This window comes from Erithacus rubecula, assembly GCF_903797595.1.
Source record: "Erithacus rubecula genome assembly, chromosome: 4".
NCBI classification, from domain to species: domain Eukaryota; kingdom Metazoa; phylum Chordata; class Aves; order Passeriformes; family Muscicapidae; genus Erithacus; species Erithacus rubecula.
In genome coordinates this window covers 55953894-55961421 of record NC_136686.1, presented here as the reverse complement: position 1 = coordinate 55961421, position 7528 = coordinate 55953894, and positions in this window count along the sequence as shown.

The following is a 7528-nucleotide window of genomic DNA, read 5'->3' as shown; positions in this document are numbered from 1 at the left end:
GCTGCACCCCTGTACCGCCGAAGGCGGTGCCTCTACGTCACCGCGCGGGGGGCGGGGCCGAGGCGCCGAGCGTCTCTGATTGGTCCCGCCACCGGTCGGTGCAGGGGGGCGGCGGGCGGGGAGCGTCCCGCGCCGCACGTTCTCTTTCATTGGGGTCTGGACAGGGCCGGCTCGGTGACGTCACCGCGCCACCGGCGAGCGCCCTCTGGCTGCGGCCGGCGGCGCGCGCTCGGCTGAACGGGCGGTGCGGCCGGGGCGGGAGCGGCGCGCGCGCGTGCGCGGGGAGCCCGGTTTCGGTTTTCGGCTTTGGGCGGCCGCGCTTACGGGAAAGGGGAGGCGGCGGCACCGGCACCGGCACCGGCACCAACCTCCGTCCGCACCCCGCCCGGGTCGAGCTCCAGGGCAGCCGCTCCGCCCTACGGTCCCTCGTACCAGGGGCTGATGCCCGTATGGGGAAGGACCTGCCGGCCTTGCGGAGCACCCAGGTCTCCATCCGCCCCCCCCGCCTGGATTCGCACCGGCTGCCTCAGTGGAAAAACTTTATAACAGAAAATACTTCCGAGCCTTCTTTAAAGTTGCTATTGATCAGAGATTACATATAAAGTTACACCTGCCTTCCAAAAGCTTTCTTTTATACTCATTGTAATTTTAATTGGTACTCTAATTCGCGTAAATAGCGGAGGTTTTCGAATGGTATTTATGTGATGTTGGAATAGAGGAGGAGGCTGGGGTGGCTGTCGCGGTTCCAGCGCCCGGCAGGGCTGCAGCCAGCTGGGCTCGGGTTCGTGTCCCAGGGAACGGGAGAGTGGGCGGCTCGTTCTGCACCTGGGGAGGCTCAGGCATTCGGGCATTGGTAAGAATTCCTCCACAGAAAGGTCATTAGCCATCGGAACGGGCTGCCCGGGGAGCGGCACCCGCCCTGGCTGTGGCACTCGGTCTGTTTAGTGTAGGTGGTGTTCGCTCAGAGGATGGGCTTGGTGTCTCAAAGGTCTTTTCCAGCCTAATGGATTCTGTGAGTCCGTGAATCGTTCTGAGGAGGGAGAACACACTTTTGGAGCAAGCAGCAAATACAGTTCCTGTCCCGGCCACGGCTTGTCCACAACTGGAAGATGGTTGTCTCCCTCTCTGCTAATCAGGCATAGGGAAAAATAACTATTAACAATGCTATTGAAAGAAAGAAAGAGAGAGAGAGAAGAGAAAGCTGCTCAGCTTTTTCTCTAAAACCACTGGTGAATTAAAACTTAGGTTGTTGTATAGCTACTGTTTATTAATATGACTCAGAAACTTTGGGTTTCACCAGTCAGATTTTGATAAAAATAAGAATGTCCAAAAACATTGCCAAGAGTGAGGTTATGAATGAGATCTAGGTATTTCTGACATAGCTCTCTATAGATCCTGGTGTATCCATAATGTCCCTGTGAGCCACATTAATTTGATTACCCTTCTGAGTCCCTGTTGACTTCAGCATGCTCTTGTTTTATGCCATTCCACGAGAGAAAAGCAGTTTTATATATATATAAATATATATACCTTGCCCAGAGGGGCTGTGGGGATATTCACAATTCAATCACAATCCAGATATTTATATCCAGTCACAATCCTGTGCCATGTGCTCTGAGCAGGGAGGCAGGACCAGATACCCACTGTGGTCACTTCCAACTCTACCCATTCTGTGATCCTGGGAAACTACTTTCATTAGTTCTCTCAGGAGGGAAATGGTTTCCCCAGAAGAGGAAAAGCTCTGTGAAGAAGTTGGAAACATTAAGAGACTCCATATATCAGGAGTTTCCTGTAGTTTCCCTCTGCCAGCTTGTTTGAGCGCTGTTTTTCAGCAAAATCTGCAAATAGCCATGGTAATTGCTGTTATTGCTATTAGCCACCATGAACTTGCAACTGTTTCTTGTCTTAGATTTTCCTCTTGCTTCAGTCTTGTGGACACAAAGTTATCTTCTTACCTTAACTTCCCCATCAGAGAAAAAAAAAAAATACATTTCTTTCTCAGGTTTCTCTGTAGCTCCTCCTCTTTTTATCTCTGTGTTGTTTATTGCTGCATAGGCAACACAGTCAGCTCTTCCACTGGCAAAACTTCTGTTAAAAGTGCTTGCTAGTTTAGAAAGCTGCTCTACTTTTTCCACATCCCTCTAAAATAAAAAAAAATATTTTTCTGAAATTGTCTGGACTTAACACTTCCTTAGTTTCTTCTGAGTATTTCTTTTGAGTGTCCCATCAATGTGACAACACGATTTTGGGATAATTTGAAATTGTCTTTATATGCAAATCTCCCATATTCTGTCACAAAACTTTCTTCTGTGGTGTCACATCAGGATTTTGCCCGTTAACACATCCTTTATCTGTGTTATCTGTCCTTATCTTTTTCATGAAATTTCTCTGCTGCAAGGGACAAAGCTTAGTTTAGTTTTGAGGGTTTTTAAATTCTGGTTTAATATAAAGATGATTAGTAGAAAGAAATTTTTTTTTATCAAGTCAGTCTTTTATCTAAACTTTAGCAAGAAATTGGATAAGTCAGAAAAATGCTATAGGGTTTGGATTTTTTTTTTATGATATTTCTCACCACAGAATTCTGCTGATATATCTTCAAGCCTTCAATAGAATAATTAATGATTATTTGCTCAGACAGAATTTTTGTCAGCATCTTGTTCCCCCTCCTGCTGGCTGTTTCTGATATCTTACATTGTGCCAGAACTTGAATAATGGTTTAATTTAGCTCATATGAGCATATCTTCAGCTGTATCTATAATGGAATATTGTAAAGTTAGGGCATTTCAGAGTATTAATAGAAAATGGTACTATGATAAACAGAACTATGTTAAATCACTGTTGGCTGGTGAGGAGAACATATTTTAAGTCTGGAAAAATTAAATACAACTCTTGCAGTAGTAGATGGTGGGAGTACTGTTACAAAGTTGAAAGAGAAATAATTCTGGGAAACTCAAATACTTGGTTTCTGTGCTCTATCTGTCCCCCATTATCTGTAAAACTAACTGTGGACAGTTCAACTGGCCTGTTGAAATCAGGATTTGTGATGTATATGGGGCTTAACTTTTCTCTTCAGAAGGAACCACACCAAGAAATAATGTTCTTCAATTAAATGCAAGATCAGCTAAATTGTTTCTGATACCATTTGCCTACAGAGAGGGGTGGGGCTCTTCAACAGTTATCTTCCAACATTTTCCTTTGGCATGTAAGAGATCTTTAGAGGTACTTTTACTTCCTAAAAATTATGTATTTTTAATAAACAAAGCTCTAATGGTAGCTTTGATAAGTTCATGCTAATCCAGGGACATATTTTGTTCCCTGGAGATTTCTGATAATAAATTATATTCTGTGTAGCAGAATTGTGCATTCAGCATTTTATGTGTATAAAGTCCATAATGTGTCTGCTGCTGTATCTGGAAGAAAACTATCCTGTAAATTTGTCCTCAGGCTGATGTCTTAGGAAGTATGCAAGGACAGTCAAATTAAGATGGATATTACACTGTATTCTTTATTCAATCACTTACGCAAAACTCTATTTCATCTACCTGCGATAGTCTGTCACCACTGCATAGAAGATCTCTGTGGCTGGAATTTCTGCACACACCATGATTACACACAGAGCATAAGTTTTCCTCTCTAGTGTTTCTGGTTGTTTTGGTTGTTACTTCTGAGCCTGAACAAATCCCCTGTGCTCCCTTTATCTGGGTGATAATTCCAAGGCATATTGACAGATTAAATGTCAACATTGTTTCTTAATACTGTTGGTTTTCTTTTCAGATACGCTGGCAAAAGCACAAAATTTTAAGTGTGCTTCTTGTGCTTTAGGCACTTGTGGTGGTGTTTAAGCTTACAATTTTTGCTACAGTTCCCTTGGTGCCTGATGGCCAGGCTGGTGCAGCTGGAGTTTATCAGGTATCTGCCACCTTGCTGCATTCAGTCCTTTGCTGTGAAATTGTAAGGAAAACAGGGTGGAACCAGGAGACTCTTTCTTCCCCCAAGACTAAACTCCTTTAACCTTCCCAAAGCCTCCCATCCTACACCATTCTGCAACATCTCAGTTGTGTTCTTGTAGCTTTTTTCACCTTGGATACCTGGCTGGGACTCCAGAATAAATCAGTGCATAGTTGGTTAAAATCATCTAAGCAGATTAATGTGCTCAAAAATTTACTTCTTATTGCTAAAACATATTCATCAATAGACCTGTTAAATAATATCTCAATCACAAGGATACATGGAGAAGTAGATTATATTCCATAGAAGTGAATAAATAATTCTGGCCTTCACTTGTTTGCCAGTTTTTGTGCTTCTGAGCTTTTCTTTATACCTTATTAAGAGCTACATCTAGGTCTTACCTTTGGAAGTCAATGTCAATGTTTCTGCTGGCACATGGATTGGCAGCCTTCCAGACATGCTGTGAGACTTCTTACCTTGACTTTTGGAAGAGGCAGATTTCAGATTATGGTGATGGCTTTGTATCACACCACATAAACTATTTTTTTGTATGCATTGTATAACTGGTACTGAGGTGTTTGCATGTTCTTCAGAGTAACAGAAGTTCACTCACTTCATTGTTCAGAGTGTTGTAAAGCTGAGAGATACCTTGAAATTGCGGTCACACAGATGGGTAAAATGACACAGGACCCCCTGAAAATTGAAAATCACTGGTTCTGAATTGGTACTATGGATCCAGCACAGTTTACCAGTTTTGGCTGTGTGGTCAGGTGCCCTCTACCAGGAGCCACTCAGGTGGACCTGCTGTCTCCTTTTTCCATGCTGGGGTCTCCTCATGAGCTGGGTGACAAGTACATGTTGCTCATGGGTATTTGAGTGCATCTGTCTAGCATCAGCTTGGGTCAAGAAACACCCTCCTGAGCCGGAGCTTGCTGAATCCAATGTGGCTTTATGAAGTTAAAGGTGCAAGTCTTGCATTTCTGAGTTTTCTTGGTTTTGTACTGTAGTTCTGATATACACTTGTTTGGAGCTGGCTTGGGTTAGTAAAGCTGGTTCTTCATGTCCCAGGTCATATAAAAATGGCAAAGCCACTGCCTGAACTGACACCAAACACTGTGTAATGTTGTTTGTGAAGCACTGTACCTGAGCCAATAAACTTTGTAATAGTAACCTCTGAGCTATACTGAATGTGTCCCTGGCACAATTAATGTGCAACTAAAATAAACCTGTGAAGCTGGTCAAATGATGGCTGTGGAGTGCAGGATGCAGTGCAGGAAGGGAGCTGACAGGAATATTAGACTCAATCTCTTGTACTTTGTCCACACACCAAGATTCCTAAACATCCAAACAGCTGAGTTTCTTTTCTATTTGGATCAAATCAGCACAAAGTATTTTCTCTGCTCTCAGACCAACAATCTTCCACTTCATTACAGTGATGAGTATCAGCTTGGTCAAATAGAGTCCATCATAATGAATGCCTCTGGGTTTTAAAGGAAAAAGAATGAAATATTTCCAATACATTTATTTCAAATTTCAGATATACTTCTAAATTGTTTCTTCAACAGTGTTTAGCCAATGCACAATTTGGGATGTTCTGTCATAGTGTGAAGATTTTACTGCTTTTCTCTAGAGTTATGTTTATAATTCAATCAGTGTTTACTGCTTTGGAGTAAATGCTGAGTCCTCTGGACCTGAGACCATCTCTAGTGATGTATTTGTTAATCACCTGATGTGTGGGCTGATTCCAGCCAGAGCCCCTGCACTAACACAGTTACAACAGCAACCACAGTGTCTGCAGGGCATAATTGAGCTTTGAGTGTTGGAGGGATCAGAGACCTGGAGCTAAACTGATTGACTTTTTTTTGTATTTCATAACACACAGTGTGTATTCAGACATGAGAGGCACATTCACAGTATCCAGATGAAAATACAAGGTTGAAAACACTTTTGCTGCACATGTAAAGTTCAACCAAGCTGCCACAGTTATGTCTGAGGATCAAATGCCACCAGTCCAGTTTAGAAATACACAAGATGACTTTCTAATAATTCAGGTCTCCATTTTCAATCTAGCAAGCTGAAGGTTCTATATTATTTGTTAGGCTTCTATGAAGAAAAAAAAATACCCATAAAAACCATAAGTCCCTAGAAACATCAATTACTCAGGGTTTCTTTTTTTGGTGAGTAGTCAGCATGGAAGATTATACATATTTACTGATTGCCTAGTTTCTGTAATATTCATGCTGGCTTTGCAGGAGAGCACCTGAAGCAAAACAGGATAAATCAACACATTTGTAAGAAGCAGCAGAGGGACAGACAGTGAGCATTTTGCTACAACCCATTGGTTAGAGGAGTTACAGTTTCACAGTTTATGACATCAGCCACTGTCCTCACATGAACTTCAGCCTTGAACTGTTTTTTTTCTCTGGGCTTGTGTTAACATGCTCAAACACACTTTAGTTCAGCCTGATCCTGTAGGTGGTATTCCAGTGAGCTGCTACTGACTAATACACTCAGGATCTTGTGCACTGTGTCTTTAAAGAGAAGGGGGAAAGAAACTGAATAATTTATTTATGCTCATCAAAAGAATTGTATGGAGGGCAAGCTCTACTATACAGACAGTGTTTTGGTCAAAAAATATCACAAGGTTATACAATTTGTTGCACTACAAGTTTATAGAAATGTGATTTCTTTTTCCCCTGGCATCCTTTCTGAAAGGGAACTGCGAGATTCATCAGGGAAATACCTTGCTCCTGTTGTTCCTGAGGAGAGTGAATATAAATTCATAGGGATTGGACAGAGCCCCAAGCATTGTCTATTCTCATAACAATGCATCACAGATTAAAGTTTGACTGGGAGGCAAATCAAGACCATTTCAGTCAAGAAGGATGTTTGTAACGTGGCTGGGGCTGTGATGCTGCATGAGGATGCAGAGCTGTTCTGCTAAGTCATCCCAGCTGCAGGTGAGGAATCCCAGCACACAGATGCAGGAGCATTTCTGCTCCTTCTGAGCTGCTGCATGCAAATTGCTGCTGCACTGAACCATTCCTTGGGATTCTTCTGTGCAGAGGTTGAAACACAACTGTCTAGGAGAACACCTTTAAAAACAGGGACATCCTCATGGAAATTTATAGGTTTGTATTTTGTTGCTTTTAAGATGAAAATGAAGGAAAATTTGTCTTTAGAATATTAGCCTGAGCTGATAACAGGCAAAAACTGCCTTGGGTGCTTAAATTTAGGATGTTAGCAGTCTGTTAAATTGAGCAGGATTAAAATTGATGTGTTTGGTGAGTAATTGCAAAAATTATGAAGTTGTGTCTAAGTAAACTCATTTGCAGAGCTGGAAGTCTTTCTCTTTGATGTCTCAAACGTAAATGATCCCTGAAAAAATGTTTCTGGGTTTTTTTTTAAGGTCATCTTACACAATATTTGCACTATGCAGGTCACTGTGGTTCCCAGGTTCTCTGTGGACTGAGCTACATGAAATGCAGAGTCACTGGAGCAGTGGGCACAGTCCTAGAGCACTGCCCTGCAATCCTTACAGTGTAGATGAGACACAGATTTCTTCTTGGTCTTCTTGCAG